This window comes from Rattus rattus, chromosome 3, assembly GCF_011064425.1.
Source record: "Rattus rattus isolate New Zealand chromosome 3, Rrattus_CSIRO_v1, whole genome shotgun sequence".
Lineage (NCBI taxonomy): Eukaryota > Metazoa > Chordata > Mammalia > Rodentia > Muridae > Rattus > Rattus rattus.
In genome coordinates this window covers 52,473,671-52,499,849 of record NC_046156.1, presented here as the reverse complement: position 1 = coordinate 52,499,849, position 26,179 = coordinate 52,473,671, and the positions used below count along the sequence as shown (strand labels likewise).

General features: G+C 46.6%; 1 protein-coding gene across 2 annotated transcripts in view; it reads left to right on the top strand.

The window, feature by feature from the left end:
- Kcnd3 (potassium voltage-gated channel subfamily D member 3) overlaps window positions 1-26,179 on the top strand; it is a 215,700-nt gene that overhangs the window by 174,011 nt on the left and 15,510 nt on the right. The gene's annotated exons all lie outside the window — the stretch shown is intronic.

Genomic DNA, 26,179 nt, shown 5'->3' with positions numbered 1-26,179 from the left:
ATTAAAGCCTGGGGCTGACAGTGAGAGCCAGTTCTCCGGGCTCTTGGGGGCTCGCCTGCATCCCTGTCCTTCACCGAGGTGTCTACAAGAAACACCAAATTTGCTTTCGCTCCAGGGCTAGACAGAAGTATTTTCCACCTCTCTGGGCTCAGCTAATTGGCTATAGATTCTCGCTGAGAAGAGAAAGGATACTTCTCAGACACCTGCTGTTTCTGTAGTCAGGATGGGAGCTCAGAGAAGTCCGGCCCAATCAGCTTACATTCAGTGTGGGCTTGCAGGCACAGCCATTGGGCACACAAATGGGCAGAGCAGCAGAGCTCCTTGGGTCCCAGGACCACCAGAGATCTACTCTTCCAAGGTGGCATCCTGCATGAGGGGCAAAAGGCCCATTCAGCAGGACCAGAAATTAGACGAGACTAAGTCCAGGGCATAACCTGACTCCACACCAGAAGAGGAGAAATAAAAGCCACATGGAACATGAGCTACAAGCACTCTCTGAGCTTATTCAAAGTGGAACGACAAACAGATTCTGGCACTTCCACATGCTGACCTCCTCCACCTTCTCCCACTACATGGTCGTGGACAAACAAGAGCTGCAGCAGGTCCGCCATCTTTGACCTCATAATATCCTGTCTCCCCTGGGTGAGGCTGAACCAGGAAACTGCGTCTTGCTTGAAATTTCCTGTGCTGTTTTTAGAGACCAGAAAGGAGCTGTGAAAAAACCGTTTGACTAGCCGAGGAGGGGAGTAAATTTTACCAGTGAGTAAATGGAAAGAGTTCTAGAGCAGGCTGGGAGCAGGGGAGAGCCATCAGGGTTGACTGTGACCTCTTGTAGCTGGTGCACAGCCCCTGGTGCACAGCCCAGCGGTATGCTGAGAACCCTATATCTTCATCAGTCTTGAGTCTTTAGCACTACTGCTCAGTCGAGTCCTGACACACAAAGACTGTTTTAACCCTTGATAATATGAGTGGGTCAGTGCATGTGCATGGGTACACACATACGCACACACACAGAGAAAATATGGCATAAATTTTCCAGATTGTGGAAATAGAACTGGTAAAAATGGAGTATTGGACTCTGTAGGTCCTTTGGGTTCTTCCTCATAAAAGCACAGCTACCTCCATTGATCTTTGCTACCTGCAGGAAACCACATCCCTAGCCTCCAGACACCCCTAAAGCATCCAGCCTTTTGCTCAGCTCAACACTTCCATCAAGCTTGGCCAGAGTTAACAGTGCCCACCGACAAGCTTTCAAGACTCTTTCTTCTTCAGAACCAATTCCCATCCTCCTTCCTTATTCTTTGAGGCCTATGAAGAGCAACGAGCCATTGGCCCAGGTTCTGGTCAGGGGTATCAATGACCCAGAGTGAACCTAGAGATTTTATGTTGTTAATCAGAGCATCGTCATCCTTATTGCTCCCGTGCTGGAAAATGATGCATCTCAGTGACAAAAGTCGATGCACAGAATGGGCATCTCAGTGACAAAAGTCGATGCACAGAATGGGCATCTCAGTGACAAAAGTCGATGCACAGAATGGGCATCTCTGTGACAAAAGTCGATGCACAGAATGGGCATCTCTGTCGAGATCCACCTGAGCCTCAAAGTCTTTTGGACAGCTGAAGACAATTAAACGATGTCCAAGTACATAGTTTCTTGTTTAGTTGTCAACTTTGCTGGCCTTATTAGTGGTAACCAACCACTCTTATTAACTTTGTCCATCAGTGTTTCCAGAATGAGCCACGATGACAAGCTCTGAGGAAAGAGAAAAGCAAGATCACATATGCACACTCTGTTTATTCTGAAACCAGGGACATTTGTGGTTATCTTAGCAGTTTTCCTGTCCAGCATACATTGCAGAGAGGGTCAAGAAGCCATACTGGAAACTCCCCTGACCCATAATCCTTATGGGATATCCTTATACAGATCACCTGGGCTCAGGAGGACCTGGACTCATTTTCTGTCGTCCTTCCTTCCTTCTTTCCTTCCTTCTTTCCTTCCTTCCTTCCTTCCTTCCTTCCTTCCTTCCTTCCTTCCTTCTTTTTTGGTGGAACAGGAAACATTTGACCCAAAGCCCTAAGTGTGGGAAATGACTTAAGTTCTTATACTAATTGATCTCAAGAAATAAACGAGACTGTCAGTAGGAATACCAAGAACAGAGGTGCTGAGGAAACTCGGGGTGATAGAATGACCAGTACTAAGCCAAATGAATCTGAGAAGTTTTTTCCGAGATTAGAAACTTTTTTACCTGAAAGGAGGAAGGAGGCATGCCATTTACTGAATTCCCAGTGCTACATGCTAGGATTCGTACAAGGACACGGATATTCTTCATTCTATCTATGTTTCTAGGTCCTTTAACCTGCAGTGTACTGGTTTCCTCATAAGGTATGTTTAGTGAACATACATTGGATTCTTAATTTCAATTATTGTCCTTTTTAATTCTAGAGTTTCTGTTTGAAATTGTTTCCCAAAGTTGCCAAGCCATTTTTTTCCAGCAAGTTTTTCAAGCTTTTATCTTTGTGATTATAATCATAGTTGTCCAAGTCCAATAACACTCATATTTTGGTTATTTGTACATCCCTTTATAATTTCATCTGGTTTCACTTATGGTGCCTTCTTTCCTTGTCTGTGTGGTTATCTGTGGTTCTGTGCTAGTCAGTGTGTTTGAAAATTACAGTGTGTTAGAAGGAATTACCAGTAGTTTGAAATAAGTATTTTTTTCTCCAAAAAGGACTTCCGTTTCCTTCTTCCAGACACCTGAGTTGATCAATAGTCCATGACCACTTTAACCCAACTTTAAGTTGTAAGACCAGTGAGAGAATATATTTGCTTCCAGCGTTTAACCTTGAAATGAACTCCGAATTTGCATGGGTGGAGAATATGTCTTCAGGCTTCTAACCCTGGGCAGGAAAAGGGAATCTGCAAAATTATACTTCTTCTTTGTCCCTCTTACTTCTGGACCAAGTCCTGGGTTTACCTGAGTTCAGAGAGTATGGCCTCCCAAATCTCTGTTGCTTTGTTGCTTCTGTGGGTTTTATTCACTGTGTATTTTTAAGTTATCTTTGGCAGATTCATTTACTCAAAATGATCAATTCTAGTACCAGTGTCCTTTTCTCATTTCTCCTTACAGCTCATGTGAGATGATTAAATAGGAATTCCCCCCCCGCATTACATATGAGAAATTTAAGATGAAAAAATCTACCCTACTCAAGTGATCCCCAAAGAGAAGGCCTGAGTTGAGTCGGGGTTATTCTAAACTCAAGTCCCGTCATTTTTTCACTACACTAGGCACGGGAGTGGGAAGTGGAAGCTATTTACCACAGAAGTGTCTACGAAGCGACAGATAAGTGAGCTGGACCAGGACAGCCACCAGCAGAGATATCCTGTGAGCAGGACTTCCATACAAGGAACCTTCTCACTTGGAAATGGTAAAGCAGAAACTAGACCCCTGTTTGGGGATGGAGGGTCTTTTGAATAACATGTGACTCTCCTCAAGTGACTCTGTTCTTAGCTCTTCTTCTGTAGCTGGAGAACACAAATGAGCAGGCAAGAGTCCCAGAAGCTGGAAGCCCACGTCGTCAGTGGCTCAACAAGCAAGGGTGCCCGTGGGGAGATGCTAAATACTACTTGCCCAGTGGAATGATCTCAGAGAGAGGATGGACTGAGGAGTTAGGATTCAGCCTGATAGGAGCTACTTATGCCTCTCTCCTTCAGGTCTTGTGCCTGCCCTATTGCTGCTACCATGAAATGACCCAGCAGCCTCTTCAGAATACCTTAGTCCCACACTTCAGCGGAGTTTATGAAAACAGGAATTCGCTGTGCAGTTATGTTTTCTCCCACAAGCCAGGTGCTGTCTTCTACTGGGCTGTAGGTGAATTCTCTGCAGGTACTTCCTCTAAGCCAAGCAAAGGACAAAATCTTGCTCTCTACAAACCTGCACTCCCCTTCATACCTCTCCTCTCCTCTCCACAGCCCTACCCTCCTTGGCACATCCTTGCCCTTCCCCTGACTCCTACAATCATCTCGATGCTCCTTCCCTCTTCTCTACCTCCCTAGCCTGTTCTCCACACCCCTACTCTACTTTCCACACCTCTACTTCCATCTCCAAGGCCCTCTTTCCCCCTTCCCTTCCTCTCCAACTCCCTGCCCTCATCTCTCCATTTCCTCTTCCCCACATCTCTATCCACTTTTTCAAGGAAAGTGTTCATTTCCCTATAGTTTAAGGTCTCTGTGGTGCCAAACTCCTTAGGAGTTGATTTGTGCTCTTTGGAGACTCGGGATTATTTCTACCATTCACTTCCCTACCATTTATGCAGGAGGTGAATTAAAACAGACTGCATGTTGGTCAGTTGTATGTAGCCTAAGAAAGACTCCACTGCTGGGGAGGAGAGAGTGTGGCTTGGGACAAGGTTAAGGACAAGAGAAAGGCTTGGCTGCAGATCTTTGGCAACTCTTGGAAGAACTGTTTTCCAGTGTCCCCATGTGCCCCTGTCCAGAATGGACCAAGATGGGTGCATTGTCTTCTTGCAGATTTTCTTACTGTTTTGATCTCAGTGTTGGAGTCGATGTTCCATTGAGATTAATAGCCGATTGAGTCATTAGAAAAGGACCCTTTGACAAAGAGAAAGCACATAAATAAGCTCTTGTCTGCCAGCCTCAGCTGCCCTCCCTGCTATGCTAACCAGCCCCACTCCATAGCAAAAACACACCAGCCCCTCCCTTTTTATCTACCCAGCACAGTCACCCTGCAACATTCTGGAAGGATCTGCTATGTACACTGCAGCCCTGTGCACTCTTCCTGGAGGGGACCAACTGGGTTATGGGATTGGGAGGGGGGTGTTCTGGGAGTTGGAGTAGCGTGCTCGCTTCTGATCTGAGGGTGGCATCCCTCCTTCACTGAACGATGGTCCATGAGCTCTGAATCCGATTGCCTGGGCTTAGATCTCAGCACTCTGGCTCATTAGCTATGTAATTTGGTGCTTATTAGCTAACCTCCCCCAGCCTTTATTTCCTAGCCCACCAAATTGGGACAATCACAGAACTCATCTCTGAGACTTGTTAGGAGAATTAAATCAATTAATAAAAAAAATCCCAGGACCAGTGTCTGTCCACCAATAAGGGTTTAAACATGCTATTTAGTCATACTCTTCCCAGGGACCATAGCAAAGCTACTTTACCATCTCCTACCCTCCCTCGGGGACCACAGATGAATTTCCTACTGCAGTCAGGTTTATGGGGGAATGACAGAGGAGCCCCAAGGCTGACCCTATAATGTTCTCTTCCCTGCCGGCTGCAGCCATATCAGCCCTATGACACAGAAGGTTAATTGAAGGGCAGAGAGCAGAGAGGTTAGAAAGGAATGTTCAAAGAAAGAACGTCCATCACAGTTACATCTGTGGGTGGACATACCAGCTACAGGGGAGGCTGGGACTCAGGTTCCTTGTCAGCCCCTTGCAGCACACCCTTAAACCCTTGCCCACGTTAGGATCTAAGTTAAGTTCAGTACTGACCAACAAGTGGAGGAGATGGGAGAGGCTCTGATCATCCAAAAAGTAAGGGAGTCATGGCACGTGGCAACAGCCATCCCTCCGGTAGACCCAGGGAGAAGCTGGGGTAGGATCAGTGCAGACACAACACCAAGGGTAATGACCCTGGAGACCTTGTTCTTCAAGGGTCAAAAGTTCACTGAAACCAGCCGTATTGTAAAGTAAGAGATAGAAGGCACAGCCCTGCCCTCAAAAGTAATATGTTGGCAAGAAAGCTCCAAATGAATAGAAAGTTACAGTGCAATACGGGCTTTGAGGAGCTCATTCCCTCCCTCCCTCCCTCCCTCCCTCCCTCCCTCCTTCTCCTCCCTTTATTCCCTGTCTATGTCCTTTTTTTACTGAGCCAGCGTCTCACTGTGTAGACCTCCAACTCTGGACTCTCGTGCCTCAAGCTCCCGAGGGCTGCAATTGCGGCAAACACCGGCACGCTCAGCTTGCAGGGCTGCTTCTCGTCTGCAAGCTGCCTTGGGAGTCCAGACACCAGGGGAAAGCGTCAGTGATCCTTCTCTTAACTCTTAAGCTTTATTTTTTTATCATGAGGAAGTTTGAGGATGTGAGGATACACAAGAAAAGTAAGTGACCCATCCACACACACACCCCAAGCCTACTACCTGGCTTCCTTGTGTTGCTGCTTTTCCTGTAGAATTTCAGATAACTGCCATTTCAAAATAGATGAATATTGAGCCTGCACAGAACATATTTCTTTCAGCTTAAGTGGTACCTACCTTGAGGTCATATTCTTTCATTATTGTTAATTTTCTTGTTAGTAGACAAAGAAACTGTTTTAACTATGACATGTCCACACATAAACATTGTTACGCCTGTTCTTTTTTGTCCCCCTCACCAGTGTCCCCAGACCTCTTCTGCCTCTTGTCAGTTCCCTTCCTTCTCCTAGGATATCCTCCCTTCTGCCATACAAAGATCTCAAGAAGTTAGACCCCAGAGAGCCAAATAACCCTATTAAAAATGGGGTGCAGAGCTAAACAAAGAATTCTCAGCTGAGGAATATCAAATGGCTGAGAAATACCTAAAGAAATGTTCAACATCCTTAGTCATCAGAGAAATGCAAACCAAAACAATCCTGAGATTTCACCTTGCACCAGTCAGAATGGCTAAGATCAAGAACTCAGGTGACTACAGATTCTGGCGAGGATGTGGAGAAAGAGGAACACTCCTCCATTGTTGGTGGAATTGCAAGCTGGTACAACCACTCTGGAAATCAGTCTGGAGGTTCCTCAGAAAATTGGACATTGCACTACCTGAGGACCCAGCTATACCACTCCTGAGCCCAAAAGATGCTCCAACATACAACAAAGACACATGCTCCACTATGTTCATAGCAGCCTTATTTATAATAGCCAGAAGCTGGAAAGAACCCAGATGCCCTTCAACAGAGGAATGGATTCAGAAAATGTGGTACAGCTATACAATGGAGTACTACTCAGTTACCAAAGACAATGACTTCATGAAATTCATAGGCAAATGGATGGAACTCAAATAGGGAACCTACCTGAGTGAGGTGACCCAATCATAAAGAAGCACACATGGTATGCCCTCACTGATAAGTGGATATTAGCCTAAAAGCTCGGATTACCCAAGATACAATCCACAGACCATATGAAGCTCAAGAAGAAGGGCAACCAAAGTGTGGTTCAGTCCTTAGAAGGGGAAACAAAAACACTCATAGGAGGAGATACAGAGACAAAGTTTGGAGCAGATACTGAAGGAATGGCTATTCAGAGCCTGCCCCACCTGGGGATTCACACATATACACACAGCCACCAAACCCAGACAATATTGTTGATGCCAAGAAGCACATGCTGACAGGAGCCAGATATAGCTGTCTCCTGAGAGGCTCTGCCACAGCATGACAAATACAGAGTCAAATGCTTGCAGCCAACCATTGAACTGAGAATAGGGTCCCCATTGGAAGAGTTAGAGAAAGGATTGAAGGAGCTGGAAAGGTTTGCAACCCCATAAGAACAACAATACCAACCAATCAGAGCTCCCAGAGACTAAAACACCATCTAAAGAGTACACATGGACAGACCCATGGCTCCAGCTGCATATGTAGCAGAGGATAGCCATGTTGGGCACCAATGGGAGGAGAGGCCCTTGGTCCTGCCAAGGTTGGACCCCCCAGTGTAAGGGAATGTCAGGGTGGGGAGGCAGGAAGGGGTGGGTGGTTGGGTGGGGAAAAGGGGATAGTATTTGAAATGTAAATTAAAAATCCAATAAAAAAAGAAATTAAAGAGGAAAAAGGTTAATTAAATGTTAGTGGCTTCACTTATGTTAAATAAGCAAAATTAAGTGAAGGGTTTTTTTTTTACCTTAAAAAGAGAGAGAGAGAAATGTGATATTTGTTTTTCTGGATCTGCCTTATTTTACTTAAAATAATCTCAAACTCTACCCATTATCCACCCACTATCCTGCAAATGTCGTAATGGCATTCTTTATAGCTGGATGAAACTCTTTTATGTATCTCACCACATTCTGCTTAGCAGTTCATCTGTTGATGAGCGTCTAGGTTTGGTCATATCTCCGATATTGTGAGCAGTACTGAAAGAAACGCAGAGGTGCAAGAATTTATGCAATGTGCCAACTTAGAACCCCTCAGGCAAGTACCCAGGAATGGTATCAATGGATCCTGTGGTGACTCTAGTTTTAATTTTAATGAAATTCTAATTTCCATAGTGGCTTCCCCACTTTACACCCCACCAGCATTAAATAAGAGCTCCTCTCTCCCCACGTCCTTGTCAGCACTCCTTCTAACTGGGGCAAGACTAAACCTCAGTGCAGTTTTTGTTTGCTTAGGGTTTTTTAAGCAGTTTTAACTTTCATCATTTCCACGATGGCTAAGGATATTGAGCATTTTTTCAATTTATTGGCCATTTGTATTTCTTCATCTAAAAGCTATTGTCATGGGCCCATTTATTGATTCATACTTAATTTTTAGATTTCTTTATAGATTCTAAATCTGTATAGAATTGGCAATAATTTTCACCTGTTAGGAATAGATCATTTTACAAGTATCTTTTAGCTTTGGCCTGTTATGTGTGTGGATGCATGTATGTGGTATGAGATGGGGCTCTCTCTCTCTCTCTCTCTCTCTCTCTCTCTCTCTCTCTCTCTCTCTCTCCCTCCCTCCCTCTCTCCCTCCCTCCCTCCCCTCACTCCCTCTCTCCATCTCCCCATCTCCCTCCCCCAAACATACAGAGAGAGATGGGAGGAGAGAGCACCCCCAAGACCTCCCTTCCTTTCCTCCTCTCCTCAATGCACATGTAGAGAGAAGGTGGTGAGGAGAGAAAGCATTCCCGAAGGCTGCCTGGGCTTACAAGTTCAGATACCAGGTCAAGGAGGCCTGGCTGGACCCTTGTGGACATGGGGAGCTGAGAGGCAGGGACTGAAAAAGAATCAGATAAGCATTCATTTATTCATAAAATTTGTAATGAAACCCTACAGTTGCAAGCATTGGGAGGAGCACTGGAGAAGCAGAGACCAGGGAGACAAAAGTATTTGCTGTCACTGGCATGTTTCTGGAGGGCAGGAGGGCAATGTGGAACTAGAAGGATGTTAAACTGGTGTCAGAGTTTCTCCTCAGGACCAGAGGAGAGTATGAGACAGTGAAGAGACAGAGATGCAAAGGCTCAAAGAGCAATGACCAACGAAATCTCCTGTTCCTGGCAGACAGAGGGCACCTACTGTATCTGCCTTTTCAGCCCATGTTCAGTCAGGCCGGCTAGATCTCATAAGTGGTCCCATCTCCACCTTCCAGAGGAAAAAAGGAGAAAAAAAAATACTTTGGAGAATGATCAAGAGTTGGCTGAATTCACTGAGCTTAATCAAACCCAGCCCAGAAGCTCTAAGCCCCGGGGCTGCAAACTTGTAAGATGTGAAAGGACTCTTCAGAATTTTCCACCGTTCACTGGAAACACTAAGTTGGCCCCAGGCTCTGGAGCAAGTTTAGGTACCTGAGACTGTTAGAAGTAATTGTTAACAATTTGGGGGACCCAGAAATCCAGTCAGTTAAAAGTTCAAGGAAAACCCTGTCGCAGAAATGTGAACTGAATTTAGCCCTCCACCCTAAGGTGTCCTTTAAACAGTTGGCCATGTGCCCAGCAAGCACTGGGGCCATGCAGAGCCGTGGAGCCCTCTTCTGGGCGATGGTATTACACCGTGCCAGGCCTGCCCTGCTACTGGAAAGACATGAACCCAAACGTGCCAATGGGGTCTGGGTGTTGCCGAGGCTTAGAGGCTCTCACTGCCTTGAAGTCACACGGCTAGAGGCTTGCACGTGGTCTCTGACTCCAGAACCACATTATACAGAGCTGGCGACTGAGGGAAAGAGGGAAAGGCAACTGGGAAACAGCTACCAGCAGTTTATGCCAAATGAGATGAGGAGGCAGGCTATGCCCGAGGAACTTAGAGATCTGTCATGTTGGTACAGGATCAGACAAGCTCTAGAGTCCCCGAAAGGCAGAAGAGGAGCTCAAAGAGGCTAGCTAAAAATGAACTGACAGCAAGAGCAGCCCAGGAGTGACCGGCTTGCTTCATGCAGGGTAACTAGAGGCTATCACTTCCCAGCTTAGAAAATGCTGTGATGGGCTGGACTTCCATAAAAGCCCTATGTAGAAAGTTCCTATTGTTCGTTTTTCAGATTAAGTTAATGAGACCCTGGGAAGCTTGTGAATACTGGAAGTCAGTGAGCTGGAGGGGGAAGTTGAGGAGGAGAGAGAGAAACGGAGAGATGAAGAGGGTGCACTGACTCTAGTCCACCAGTTGGGCAGGACAGAGGCTAGTGAGGGTGGCCTGCTAGGCCTGTAAGTCTAAGACTGAGTTAGATGTAGCTTACTGGGAGAAGGAGAACTAGTCCTCAGAAGATGGGGATGGAACAAGAAGGGGAGGAGAAACACCCCTACACACACACACACACACACACACACACACACACACACACACACACCAATGAGAAGATGGCCTCAGCGTAGCTCAGAGCAGAGGAGAGGAGTGCAGACAAAATACAAAAGTCCAGGCAGGAAAGAGCACAGTGTGTGTTGACTGGAATACTCGGTGGCCGTGAACAGGCTCCAATACCTAACCTCTTAGCCCCTTAATTTGACTTGGCCCTTTCAAGCCGACAAGCTTCATCCTGCCAACTTTCTCCTCCTGTCTATCTCTACCTATTTCACAGAAAACAGAATGAGATGTGACTAACAGAGGCTAGACTGGAGTTCAGAGAAGATTCATATCAACCAGTAGCACATAGGAAGTCACAGGCTTATTGCCGAGCTAGCCCAGCATCCACAGCCTCGCTCTCTACCACCTCTGCCTCACTGCTTCACCCCTGAGAGTCACTGGCATCTGACCTTGGTCCCACCGGGCCTCTGTTGCATATTTTCAAGAGCCTTCATCCCTTGTATCCAGCCTTCCCATCAGTATCCCATGACCACCATGCTGTTAATCAAAGGCTTGTCCTGGGGTTTGCTCCACTGTGGAGCTGCGCTAACACATCCATTTCTGGGATGCTTGCTAGCCCCAAGTGGCAGAAGGCCGAGCATCTGACCCAGGGAGAAGGGCGTCTGTGGTGCACATATGGAGAAAGAGCAGCAGATGGTGCCCGCCTGTGGGACAAGGTCTCTAAGGGAACTCCATGGTTTGGTCAGACATGTACCGTTCCTCAGAGCTCTTCTGGGTCAACTCATACACCCAGGAGTGTGGGAAGATAATGGTGAACGGATTCCTAGGATCTGAGATTGGGGAGAATAAACTGAGCAATGTGCAGTTTCCAGAAAAGCCTGCCAGTCAAGATCAGGGTAGCACACATGCCTATATGGCTTGATTCCGCTTGCCCTACCACCCTAAGTGGCGTCTCTCCTTACGAGCCCAGGCAGGAGACAAAGGGCATCTTAGCCTCTGGGACCTCAACCCTTCCTTCTATTACTTCTTCCTCAAAGGACAAATGTTTCTGACAATCACACTCAAAGCAAGCACATCTAGGGTCAGGGAACAACTGCCCAGAGATTTAGGAAGTGCCATTGTAAATAAGCAAACCCCAGCTTCCACCCGAATGTGCTCTGAGAGGAGACCAGTGGTAAACTTGATTGTGTCTCTCCCTGGTTTCTATCCACAGATGGACGGATGACACTTGCTATTCTATCCCCATCTAGTTTTTCTATTGGTTTGCTGTCTATTCACCACCTCTGCTGGTCCATGTCAGTGGGCTTTTCAGGGGACCCAAAAAGACTGGGCTTCATAGTGACCTAGCTTTGCTCAGCTCTGCAGTGTGTGGCTACTATGATTGCTTCTTTCAGAGATGAGGTTAGCGCACACACACACACACACACACACACACACACACACACACACACACACACACACACACCTGCTCTTTACTGCTTTCCGACTAGTCACACTAGGAATGAACTCAGGACCAGAAGCAAGGAACAACATGGGGGTCCTCAAGAATTAGTTTGAAAAGAGAGGGTCTCCTGTAGGAGATATCCTATCGTGAGGATAACTGATATCATTACTCTCAGTCTTAATGAATGTGGGTAGTTTTAACTTTTTACTCCTAGAACTGATTCTTTTTCACCCCATCCTAGTAGATCCTGATTGGCTGGCTGGTTGGTTGAAGCTTGAAAACAGTTCCATGAGAATTTAAAAGAAAAATCTCAGAGCAGGTAAGCTGTAGGTCTCAACAGCTGTCAGGACTGTGAGAACGGAGAAAAGCTGTGCTGCTGGAGTTCAGTTGCCATGGAGGTCAGCCACATGGTGGCAAGCAGAAGGAGCTGTAGAAAAAGAGTGAAGGCCAGGGTATCAAATAAATAAATAAATAAACAAATAAATAAACAAATAAATAAATTTAGGTTTTTGTCGGCATCTGAAAGAAGAGAAAGAGAAAGAAAAGGGAAGTTACTCTTTTCTGTGTCAGGTGGGCTAACACAACAGAACCCCATGGCATCTTCTAGAAACACCGGGGAGTCGGAGTTCTGGTAAAGAAACACATGTTATCCCATCAAAAGGCTAGTTATTCTCCTTATCGCTTTATCACAACTCCAGGGAAGCGTACCTTCCTTAAGTGGGGGTCACTCAGCCAGGTGATTCGAACTGTACAGCCAGAATGTGAGGCCAGTTCTTACTCTTGAACATAAGGAATTTTCCATGTCATTCCTGAAATTCAGGAACATATAGAATCCATTTTCACAAGAAAATCTGAAGATCCAGTTGCAAAGCTGTCCACAAGAAGGACCTGGACTGAAGTTCTAGTCCCCAGCCCCACCTTTGGGCCGGGTGCTTTGCAAGCAGGAAGCAATAAGCAAGAGCTGCCGTCCGCACTGCTGCCCGGAGCACCTTTCTGGAAGTGGGTGCCGTCCTGCCCCGAGCTGCCCGGAAGTGTTCTACTCTCGCTCACTTTTGCCACTCCAGTTTAGGTTGTTTCACAGAACATTTCCTAGATAACTACTCTGTATCATAACTAATGTCTGAATCCACTTTCCTCCTCTGTCCCTTAACCACAATTGCTTCCTTCCTTGTGGTTTTTGTTTTCTTGACATGTGGAAATTCTGAAGGCCCAGGTTAAAGAGTCTCCATGAGGGCAGGATTTAAATATGGTGTTGACTTCTGGGAGCCATTGAGTCCGCTCCCGGGACTGAACTGAACTTAGTTTTCTGTTGTCCTTTGTTCCTGTTGGCCCAGGAGCAAATCCCAGACCACTGGGCTCTTGTTGGCGTATGCCTCAGAACAGTGGTGTTCTTCCTCTGCTCCCTACTCACGCCTCGGCTGTGATTCTGCCTTGTGATGGGTTCCTTCTTATTGGAGTAAAACAGAATTTTATCTGCTTCAAGTGAACCACACATCGCATCAGGAAGTATCTGCAGGGCGCTGGAGAGATAGCTCAAAAATTAAGAGTGCTTACTGCTTTCCAGAGAGCTCACTTTCAGTTTCCAGCACATACGACAGGCTCACACCCACCTGTCACTCCAGCTCCAGGGGATCCAGCACCCTCTTTAACCTGCTTGGCACCCGCATGTATATGGTGCACATAAACTTATATAGGCACATACAGATAAATAAAAATAAATAAATGCAACTTTTTGATTTAAGCACATTTAGGAGGTAGACATCCTGTAGCAATAGAACCCTCTGGAGATCTAGTTGTCCAAAAGAAAAGTCCCACTGAAAAATAACTTATGGTTTCTTCACTCATTCAGCAAGTCTCTTGAGTGTCTGGCCTGTGCTGGGCACAGTTCGTACAAATCTCTGCCTGTCTAGAGCTTGCAGTTTGGTTTGTTAGCCCCAAGGCCAGTCCAGTTCACAGAACCACACAGTAGGAAGAGCTTGGTTTATCTCTCATGGACTTGTGTGCTGTTGGTCCTTACTGTGCGCTAGGCAGCGTATTGGGCACCCGGGATCCAGAGATGAGTAGTTCCCTTCAGACTGCCCTTAGCCGATGAGGAAAACTGACATTTCGCAAGGTCTCTTAGGGCATAAAGGAGTGGGTGCCCTGATGGATGACAAAGACAGGAGTGACAGCTATGCCAACTGCCAAGTCAAGGTGAGCCCGAGGAGGTGACATTTGAACAACATCTGGAAATAAGCGTGTGGGCTGCCAGAGCAGATCATTCTCAGTGGAAAGAAGGACTTGGGGGGAAGTTAGAGGTCGTGGAGAGGCCTGCAGCATCTGGGAGCATGGATTTTCCAATGTAGAGGAAGCATGGGCGGCGGGAGAACGGGAGAGAAGGGGGCTGTGTTTGTGCGTCTAACTGTATCTGTGTTTGTTTATCTATGTTTATTCGTGGATGTGTCTGCATTTGTGTCTGTATGTTCATGTGTCTGCCTCTGTGTTTATATGTGTGTTTTCGTGGATGTGTCTGCATATGTGTCTGTATGTTCATGTGTCTGCCTCTGTGTTTATATGTGTGTTTTCGTGGATGTGTCTGCATATGTGTCTGTATGTTCATGTGTCTGCCTCTGTGTTTATATGTGTGTTTGCATGCGCATGTGCATTACATGCTGTCAACAGCACCTCACTCTGCACCATCAGGCAGGCTCTCCCTCTAACTCAGAACTTTTCTTAGTCTCCTCGTTTGTGGTGTGACTTATGTAACCAGAAGCTGGCGGCTGTACACCCTGCCCTTGACATTCTGAGTCTATAGCTATGTGTCACATGGGGAAAACATGGTTTAGAGGTGTATGGTTCCCAAATCACCAATATCAATGTCACCTAGAAACCTTGAGTGCAGGTTTGCCAGTGCCACTGTGGATCTGCAGAATCAGAAGTCACTGGCTAGGGCCTATCAGCCTGATTTACTATGGCTTCCAGGTTGTTCCCATGCACGCTAAGGTTTGAGACCCTGGTTTGGAGTATCAGCTTTGTCACCCAGCCTGGCTTTTGAGAAAGCAAGGTGAGGAGATTAGTAGTGTTGCCCATCTCTTGGCAAGAGCCTGCATTTGTGACTGGTAGTAACCTTGTCTAGCAATGCAAACCTAGAAAGTGGCCAAGAAATCCACGTAGCCCTTCTCTGAGGTCTGTGTGTATGGATAGACCTAGAATATTATCCTCAGCACAGAGGAGCCTCTCAGTGGCTTCTACCCTTGCCATCTCCTTTTCCTCTCTCTGGGCTGCCCTTTCTCCGTAGGCTTTTCTGTCCTTTCCTACAGGAAGGCACAGTGAAGACAAGAGTGCCCTAAAGTCAGCCTGCCTGGCTTGTAGTCCCAGAATGGTGAGCCTGAGTGAGTCTTTAACCTGATCTTCAGTTAACTTAGCCCAGAAGAAAGGCTGCTGAGGACTCTATGACCCACACTGATGCCCAGTGAAAATAGATCACTCCTGGGTAAAGAGCCACGTGCCTATGATCCTAGCACTTGGGGGATGGAGGCAAGAGAGACAGGAATTCAAGGCAAGTCTCAGCTACACAAAGACGTCAAGGCCAGCTGGGCTATATGATGCCCTGTCTCAAGAAAACAAAACAAAAATATAAACAAAACACACACACACACTCACACACACTCACACACGTACACTCACACACACACCACACACACACACAAACCACACACACACACACCACACACACACACTCACACTCACACCACACACACAAACTATTGCTAAGCTATCGCTTCCTTTGTGGCTGTTGGCCCTGCTCTGAGTCTCTGCTCTCCTCTGTGGGTCTACTCCATGTGTACCTTAGGGTTAGCAATCTTTCTGCTCCCAGTTGGAGCTGGGACTTACTTAGCAGATGAGCACCAAGAAGCATCTCACTTTGAAGACATGAGCGGCAGGGTGTGTGTTTTAGTTGAGGGAGTTCTGCTTCATTTTCCCTTCTAAATTTTCCCTCAGGAATCCCTTCTAAAAAGAAATGTCTCCCTTACTCTTGGGCCCTGCTGCCACCTGCCATGTTGGCCCCTCCAGACCACAGCTTTAGAGTGACTAGCAGTTGTGCACAGGGACTCTGGAGTCAAAGAGATCCTCCCATATCCCAGTTCTGCAACTAGATGGCCAGGTGACCTTGACAATGCTCTTTGGTTTCTTGGTCTATAATCTGAGGATAACGATGCATCTCCTTCTTAGGGTGTTGGGGGGAGCAAATGAAGTGATGTGTGGTGTCCCAGACAGGAGAGAAAGACTGAAATGCACACATTCCAGCCACACCGCCTCACAGAAGAGGGTCAGGGCACGGAGAGAGGCTGCACCCTTGTTTATCCAGAGAAAACAGCTTAATGTTTTTTATGTGCTTCTTGTCCTCTGGGCTCATGTCCTTTAACCAGGCACTTGGAAGGAGCCAAGAGTTCTGAGTTCCCAGGGTTCACCATAGTGGCCCAGCCAGTCCTCAGGGCTCTTCTCCTGTTCCCACCCAAAGAAGAAGCCTGCGTCATTGCTTCTCAGAGAAGAAGGTAGACTCGGGACCAGGTGTGGCAGTATAGCCAAGACTTGGTCCTTGTAGAGGTGCATCGGGGATGAGCCTCCTTGATTGGGCTTCTACAGTGTGGTAGTAAAGGGACAGTCCCTTCGCATGCAGTGACAGTGGACTCCCCCCAGTGGTCTTCTGGCCCTGCCTGAGAGGCAGGCAGAAGCAGCCTCCAGCTCAGCTGCACTTATCTCCTGGCACCTGGAGGAGGAAACGAAGGCGCAATTAACTGTACAAGGCGGGTGGTTTGTGCAGCTTAAGTTCAGATAAAAAGTTTAATTATCCCTAAGCCCTAATACAAATTAATTAGCCTTCCGTATTAGGGAGGTAAGCTTCCATGCTCTTGCCTCAGCCCAGACATCACTGTGGATTACTGAGGACATGCTGAAGGAAGGGGCGGGAAGCAGAGAGCACCGAATCCTGGATTCCCACCTGCAGTACAGACAGGTGCCCGTGCTAGCGGGTGGAGTCCTGTCTCCCGTGCCTCAAACACCACCTTCGTTTTACATTTTATTTAGACTTGCTTGTTTATTGGGGGGAGGGAGAGCACACATGTGGAAGTCCGAGGACAACTTGATGGAGTCATTTCTCTCTTCTGACACATGAATTGAACTCAGAGTGTGAAGTTTGGCAACAAGCCCCTTTACCCACTGAGCCATCTCAGTTGCTCCAGGAAAGGCTTTCTCGCCCCTATACTATGCACCTACATAGCCAGGGTGGAATTGGGGGGGACTTGGAATAGAGATGACTCTCTGTGTTTAAATGATTTTCTAAGCTCGGAGATTTTTTTATTTTTATTTTCCCCGGTTGACCCTCTTTTGAAATTCCTCAGAGAAAGCAAGCCACATGCTTCCACTGGGACTTGGAACCGTCACCAATCGTGTGCCCCCCACCTGACACACCTGCCCTTGACATCCTGGTTATTACCACACCCTTTGGCTTGTTAAGTGACAGGCACGTTGTCTCAGCATTGCCAACTATCCATGGTCTTTACATGTTGCACTGCCTGTGGCCTTTCTGCCTGTGTGTGCCACACGCATCTCTTGATACACATTGAGCAGGACGATGACACCCTTAGATTTGCATTTTAAGCGCATACATCTTTGGGTAACATAAGAAGTCATGTCTATGGGCCTTTGCAAAAGTCCAGCCTAGAACTAACAGTGACCTAAGCTTACCTGATAAATGCCTGTGAAGAGGGAACACTTTCACAGACAGAGACTCATTTCCTCCACTGTTCTACAAATACCAGGGCACCAAGAAAAGGAAGGCAAGTAATGTGCCAAAGCCACCAGTCAGTGGCAAAGCCAGGCATTGGGCACTCGGCAGGCAGGCTGGCACTCAGGACCCACGGTTTTGATCACTGTACCATACTGCAACTACTAAGGGTGTGGAATTGGGTGGAGAAGAGGGAGACGGTTCCAGCTGAGTCCGCAGAGCTCTCTTCCTGAACTGTCATCAACCCAGCTCCACTCACTCCTTTCTTTCTTCTCCTGACTGGGAGAGAAGGAAGTAAAGGGCAGAAGAGGACTGTAGGAGAGCGCGGGTACAACTGAACTATCCTGCCTCTTGCTACAAGACTGACCTTGTGCACAGTCTTGTCCTCCATAGACTTTGGCTTCTCACCCCTGCCTGAGAGTGGGGGTGGGGGTTACTATAAGCCCCACAGGTGAGGATGAAGTCCTCATCCAGCACAGCACAGGATTAATGTAATCCAGCACTCCTTCCCTCCATAACCCCACCCGTACCCCAGTCCTACTCCTTCAAGCAAAATGTTCCCATTGTTTAGGTAGCAGATTTCAATATAATTCTGCATCATGGCCTCCTCTCCATGTGGGATTCAGTTAGGCAATCTGCTATAGGTATGTAAGGGTGCCTGGCCTGTAACATGTAGCACAGCCTGGAAATGCAGCCATGTGCATCAGGAATTGAGAAGAACCACTCCCTAAATCACCTTCCTGGGTGGGATCTGGTCTCCTGTCAATGTCTCTTGTTCTCCTATCAAGGGTGCATGAGGAGTTCAGAAACTGTCACACTGATGGACAGTGCTGAAGTTCAATTCCCTGTGCCTTCTTCTTCTTTTAATATAGATTTCTGTCAGCTATGCAAGTCACCGATTGCTTGAATCAAATGCTGGTGGTATCATTTGTCTTTGTTAAAATTAACCTGGCTGATTTCACCCGTGATTACCACCTGTGACAATCCCTTGGCCTCCTAAAGTCTCCACTTCACAGTCGCTCTATCATCAAGAAACTTGAAAACGCCTAAGGACAATCAGCAGTGGCAGCTTGGTCACCATCTTTATTGGCTCCAAATGAAAGAAGAGAAAGCAAAAATAATAACCACTGTTGGGCTGGATCCACGGGGGGATGGAGGGGATGGACCAAACCACTGAGATGTGGGGAAGTTGAGGGTACAGCTGGCCTTCAACAACAGCTAGAACCACAGCTCAAACCCCATCACACTCCACCTTTGATCCCTTTCTGTGCTTCAGTCCTTGTCTTTCCTAACAGCAGCGTGGTCTTTACCCACTGCAGAGACAGTAGCTGCCAATAGCTCCATAGACTGGCGTTTTGAAGCTTCAAGTTCTGTGAAAGAGATTGATCTGGTCCCAAAGGTGTACTCGGTGTGGTCTAGGAATGAGCTACAATAGCCTTGCTTTTGGTTTTGAATGAGTTGGTTTATTGGGTGTGGGGCAAGCAAAAGGAAAAGGAGTAAATAGCAAGGAACAGGTAGGCTGAAGCAGCAGATAGATGGCAAAGCAGCGCCAAAGCGAGCACTCCAAGCCTCCAACAGAGATGACTGGAGTAGCCTGACTGAGAAAGCAAATAATAGGTAGACGCATCAGACTCAGGGCTTACAAGCATCCAGCAGGAATTGACTGGGGAGGCATTGTTGAGGCAGCCAGCTGGAGTTCTTGACTGAGAGAGTCCCAGGCAGAGTAGAGCATTCACACAGGTTGAGGTGAGACTTCCAAGTAAAAGAACAAAAAAACAGACAAATAACATTGTCACATTGGGTGCTTACACTCATCCAGCAGAGCCAGGCGGGGGAAACTGAGGCAGTCAGCTGCAGTTCCTGATGAGAGTCCTGAGCAGAAAGACCTTTCCATCTCCTTCATGGTTGGGTTTCTGGCTTCCCGTCCCAAAGGTATGCATTTAATGGTATAGTGTAAGCAATAACAACCATGGTGGGAAATAATTTATCTTCTAGCTGTTCTCAATGATACAATGTTTTAAAGCCCTTAGCTATTTTGATGGTTTTCTTTCTCCTTATTACAGAGTTAGGAGGGAGCAACCTGCTCTAAGACAGAATTTTGTAGACGGCAAGGGAGGGAGCTCACTCCCAGAGAACACTTTCAACAAGCTTAAGTAGCACATGGTGACATGCTAATGTGATGTATACTACAAGATACAATCCAGAAGACGAGGAAGATGCCAGCACCACTAGCCATCAGAAAAATGCAATTCAAAAGGCACTGAGCTCCCACTTTGAACTCACTACAGAAGCCATAATCACAAAGACAGAAACTAACCAGTGTTGTCTTAGATAAGGGCACATCAGACCCCATAGTCATCACTGATGGGATTATAAATGTTACTCTGTTCAAAAAAGCCTGGCAATACCTCGCACTGTTAAACATTACTATGTGACCCCAGCTCATGAGAACACAGCCATTTAAAAGCTAATACACGGCTGTTCCCTTGTTGTGAAGAAGCAGCCTGCAAAATTGGTAAACTGTGGAAACAACCCCGTTGCTTGTCAGCTGGTGACTCGGTTAACAGAAGGTGACCTAGCCTCACAAGTGAATATTGTAGAGCCCTAAGAAGGAGTTGACTCTTAAACATGATGAATAAAAAGAAGTCAGACACAAGTTCTGTGGTTCATGAGAAAAACATCCAAAGTAGGGAGGCCTATAGAGATAGCATCAGTGGACTGTGAATGGTCTCAGACTTCTAATCTGTGGTTTTGACGAGTCATAAAGATGACCCATGGGTGCGATATAGCTCCATGGTGGGACATTTGTGTAGCATGCAGCAAGCCCTGGGTTCATTCTCCAACAGGTATACACACACACACACACACACACACACACACACACACACACACACACACACATACATGCACGCACACACGCACACGCACGCACGCACACACGCACACGCACATGCACACCCACACAGCAGAAATAAGAAAGGAGAGGGAGGGAGGGATGGGGGAACAAGAAGAAGAGGAGGAAGAGGAGGAGGAAGAGGAGGGAGAGGATGAGGAGGAGGAGGTGGTGGAGAAAGAAGCAACTTGCTGGTAGTGCACTTTACTTAGAATGTATAACCCTGGATTTGATTCCTCATAGAAACAAACAATTACCACAGAGTGGTAGAAAGTACAACTAGACGACTATGATAAAAGTTGATGAAATATTCAACTTACCTAGTAGAACTTTAGTGTACTTTCTGTATCTCAATAAAAAGTGGTCAGCAATAAATCTGGGATGGAAACTCATTGACCTAGCTTAGGGAAGACCCAGCCTTATTTGGAACTTGCTAGGACCAGAGGGAATGAGAACAGCGTGGCCAACGTGTGACTAGCAGCTTTCCTAGACAGAGTTCACGTTCTATCGATGAGTGAGGGCCACACAGTAGTCTATGAACAGAAAAACAAGCCTACCACACTATAGATAACTTTTACCCAAGTTGTATCCATGCTTGGGTAATATACAACAATTACCCAAGCATGGAACTAAGTTTTTAAATTATTATCACAGTTCTGAGGATGTGAAGCCCTTTCTATAGGTGGTATAGGCTCAGGTTAAATAAACTGCCCAGGGTCATTTGACTCATTAGTGAGTCATCCTGGCCCAGGGTGTAAACCCAGGTCTGATTCCAGATCTTCTCCCAATTATTAGGCCATACTGCCTCCCTCTGGTTTTATATAAGTTACTAGAAGATTCTGGGACACATGCTGGAAACCTAACTGTACATCCCTTCTTTATTTCACGAATGTTTATGCCTTCCCTAAAGGAGACCGTCCTAGCAGGGCTGTGTGCTTCCTTGGTTGGCATATGAGCACGGTTGGTTGTCCTGAAGAAGTGCCAGACTCGAGATGGTCGCTCAGCCTCTCCTAATCACTTCTGCATTCACACCACTTCCTCTAGCTTGTCAAGACTGTAAAGAACTGGGGCAAAAAGACATCCTGCAAAGTCACGCCGGGATGGGCCTCTAGCCATCTCCTGATCTGCCAGCCCATTAACCTCACTCTCAAAACAAGAAATAAGGTTAAGTTGGCAAGATGTGTGCATAACAAAGCAAACACGGCTTACTTTCCAAGAGTTCACAAGCTGTCCGCTTAATAATCTGCCTCTGCGTTCTGCCAGCAATCTGATGGCGGAAGCAATGGATGCCAAGCCTGTTGGTTTGTGGTTTCTCGATTTCAAAATACCAATAAAGCCATCGTAAGCCTCTAGCCTCTTGGTGTTCTCTGTTACACTGTGATCGGGGATCTCATGAAGTGGTTCTGCAGCCCTGCCTGTAATTCCCTCCTATCTCCATGTAGGGCTGTGTACATCTGTGAGGGAATCCACTGAGTCCAGCTAGGTACATGCCCACTCCCCCCGCCCCCAGACACCAAGCTCCAAACCCTTCTGATGGGCATAGGTCCCAGTCTTCTCCCTATGAAATGCGTTCCTCTCGGCAGAGTGGAGTTGTTCTGTTTTCTCCGTCATCTGCTCCCTCAGACCATCTGTCCAGCAGTGGCTATAGCTCTCCTCCCCATTACTTCTTCAAATGTCTAAAACCACCACCATGTTTTGCTCAGGATTCTCACCAGCCACAGCCACTGTCCAACGCAGCCCTCCTGACTCCTGCTTCTGGCCTGCCGTCTTTAGACTCCTCCATGGTGGTGGAGGCGTAGCCACCTTTCAGTCTGTCATGTCATCTGAGAAGCTCAACTAATATGATCTATTGCATAGAAGCTGCTCGTCATCCTCACTGGGATTGTGTGGATTTGAAACACAATCTCTATCTTTAGAGCTCCCTATCAACAGAAATCATGGTTTCCAGAACGCCGCAGAGAAGTGAATGTGTTTAAGTCCATCACCTACGTGTATCAAGTGAGGTCCTAACACTGGTTGCCCTTGTTGTTCTCTCTTTATAAAAGAACCTGAGGTCCAAAGTAAAAGCTCCTCAAAATCACACAGTGATTTAATGGGGGCCTAGGAGGGTCTCAGCCCAGATCATCTTAGTAAAAAAAATCCAAACTCTCACCCCTCCCCCCATTTCCTGAGTGTCCAAGAAGAGGTAAATGTGGTCACAAAAGGATCAGAACTGCTCCTGATGGTAGCATGTGCCTGAGACAGCTTAAACCAGAACTCAGGGCTCTGTTCAGTGAGAAGGAAAGGGGAGGAAAACAGTTCTCAGGACTACTTTTCAGGTCAGGAACTCAGGCTTCCAACATGGCTAACCTGTCACCTTCCACATCCTCTGTGGGAACCCAGGACATGTGGATCCCCTCAGTATCACTGCCTTTACGTTTCTTCATTTTAGCATCAACCATTCCTCGGACACGCTATGGCTGTTTCTGCTACAGACAGACGGCTCACAGCTTTGACCAAGGGAATCCTCATAGTTCTTTCCTTCATAAGGCCTTTAAATTATCTCGGTAAAGAGGAGGCTAAACATAACTGCTTTGGAGAGCATCTGATTGATTGCAGGAAGGAGGCTCAGGCCAGCCTGCCTGGGGCTGAGCAAGGGCCAGGCCACACTGATCCCAGGGGCAACAGCCATCGTGTGAAGCACTTAAGAGAGTTCCAAGCTGGGAGGAGTCCAGCATTATTCCCGAGTGGCTACGGGGGTTGAGTGTCGGAGACCACACGCATCTCTGAGACGGTATGATTGGTAGAAAGGAGATGGTCAAGATGAACGGGCTCCATCTCAGCTACACACAGCCAAACTATGCAAGAACGGAGGCCTCAGTCACTTCATGTGTACAACAGGGTAAAGAATTTGAAGTTCAAAGGACTCCTGGGCTCATGGGAGGTAAACCTCTAAGAGCTTTGTAAGTTATAAGTCCTCACATGAACAGAACTGAGTTTGTTTTCTTTGTTATCATACATGAGAGCTTGGCTGCTCTCTGTCTCAAACTCACCAGTGACTCCTCATGTGTTTGGACTCAGATCCAAACCCCTCCCTCACCCACATACTGGATGCTGAATGCTGTGTCCTGCCTACCTTCTCAGCCTTCTGTATATTATCCCCTCGTCTCTGTGTGCAGCCCTGCTGGCCCCTAGATAATTTTTGGAAAGAACTATTTGTATTACCTGAGGCCTCTGTACATCCTTCTGCCTGGTACACCCAGGCCCAGGTGTTTTACATGGCTGGAAATTACACTTCAGATCTTATCTCAGTGAGACTTTCCCTAACCACAGCATTCATCTCTGTTCTCGTCATAGAAACAGCCACCTGTCATAGGGTCGTTAGGACTTTTAATAACTGCTTTAGTTTAATAGACATCTTTGAGAATTTCATTCAAAATATATTCCACACGTTTCCCATAATCCTTCCCAGATGCACCCTGTTAGCTAGATTTTCTAGCGATGTGATAAAATACCATGATCAAAAGAAACTTGGGGAGGAAAATGTCCTTCTCATCTCACAACTCTTAGATCACACTAAGTCACAGAAGGAAGTCAGGACAGAAATTCAAGACAGGAACCTGGAGGCAGGAACTGAGGCAGATCCATAGAGGAACAGTGCTTCTTGGTTTGTTCCTATTGGCTTACTCAGCCTACTTTCTTATACAGCTCAGGACCACCTGCCCAGGGTGGGCACTACCTAAAGTAGACTGAACCCTCCCACATAAATCACTAATGAAGAAAACACTGAACAGACTTACCTATATGCAGTTTCTCAGTTGAGAGTCCCTCTTCCAAAATGACTTTAGCTTTTGTCAGGTTGACACAAAAATAACCAGCACACATCTGTCCTAGCTGCCCCAATTTTCTACTACTACTACTACAACAACTTCTCCTCCTCTTCCTCCTCCTCTTCATCATCATCCTTCTCCTCCTCCTCTTTCTCCTTTGGTTGTTGCATCAATCAACTCCAATTTGTGCTGTCTATATATTTCTTGGTGTGCAGCCACTCACTAGAGAGTGATCAACCTATCATGAGCCATATCTTCAAAGAAAACTGACTGTCCATGCTTCCCCCAAAGCCATCAAACATCCATATCTCCTCAGTTAGCTGTGGGGACTCTTGAAGCCCTTCTCACTTCATGCTAAAGCCACATTGACTGGCTTGACCTTGTGGAGGCAAATACAGCTTCTGCCAGTTCATGAGAACTGCCATTCTGTCATGGCTAGAAGACACTCTTTAGATTCGGTCTTCCCCCAACCTCTGGGTCTTATCTTTTTGTCCCTTCATCTATGATTGTCCCTGAGCCTAGGGACATAAATATGATTATAGGTGCCTCATTTGTGGCATAGTCAGGTGTTCTCTGAACTTGAACAGTTGTTCATTTCTGCATCAACCACCATCTACTCACAAAGAAATGTCTCTGACCTTTCATCAACTCCAGTTTGTGCTGCCCATATACTTCTGGGTGTGGGGCCACCCTCGGATTGTGTTTGATTTCCCAGGAGCCATATCGTCACAGAAAGCTGACAATTCCTCCCTACTAAAAGCTATCAAATGTTTATAGCTCCTCATTTAGGGGTGGGGACTCCTGTGGATCGGGCCCTAAACCTAAACAAAAGTTCCTGGTTGCCCCATAACATTCATTCTGCCTTGTCATCATATCTTGACATTACTACAGTTTACAGGGTTCACAGCTGGGTAAGACTGTTGTTGACTTCCCCCAGCCCCAGAAGCCTGCCTAGCACTTTCTAATGCTGTGAAAACTGAGCAGCAGGGAGGAAGCTTCCTGGTCAGTACCAACTTGACTGATTTCTCCATGCCCTGTGATGAGTGTGTGTGGTGTCTTTAGCAGTAGAGTCTTACCAAGTTCTGGTGGTCAAACCAGAGCAGTGGTAATAGACTGTGTTGTTTTGGGGGTCTCCAGGACACCTTTGACAACTCAAGGGGAGATATCTTACACTCAGCACTGGACTTTTTATTTGGCAACCTATAGCTTCTGGGAGAAGCATTAAGTCCTATGCAGAATAGCTACAATTAACTCTGTTGTATGATATGTATTTTCATATATATGTATGTATATATATATATGCGTGTGTATAATATACATGGCTATAAAATAGTAGGTTACTATATAGCTTTCTCAAACATCCTTGGAATTAGTCATCCCTCCCCACCCCTCCTTGCCCTCCCTCCTATCCCTCTCCCCTCTTAAGCCTCTCGTCCTGTTATTCCCCTTTCCCCCTCCTATCACCCCTGTTCCACTATCCTCCCTCTCTTAAGATCTTTCTTTCCCTTACCACCAATGATCTCTTTCTGGGTTTCTACATCCTACAGATACTCCAAATTAGCCACAAGTCTAAGTCTTGATGCTAAAATCCACATAAGTGCTTGTCTTCTGGGTCTGGTTACCTTTTTCCCACAGAGTCTTGTAATATGATCACTTACTTGTGTGTGGCCTTCCTTCTAGAAAGTCAGCTCCATGAACATAAGGGGTTCGCTTCCTTTGCTCACTTTGAGATCATAGCCCTTACTCCTGTGTACAGTAGCTACTATGACACACTAGTGACTAAATGAATAAATGAATGTGTGGGC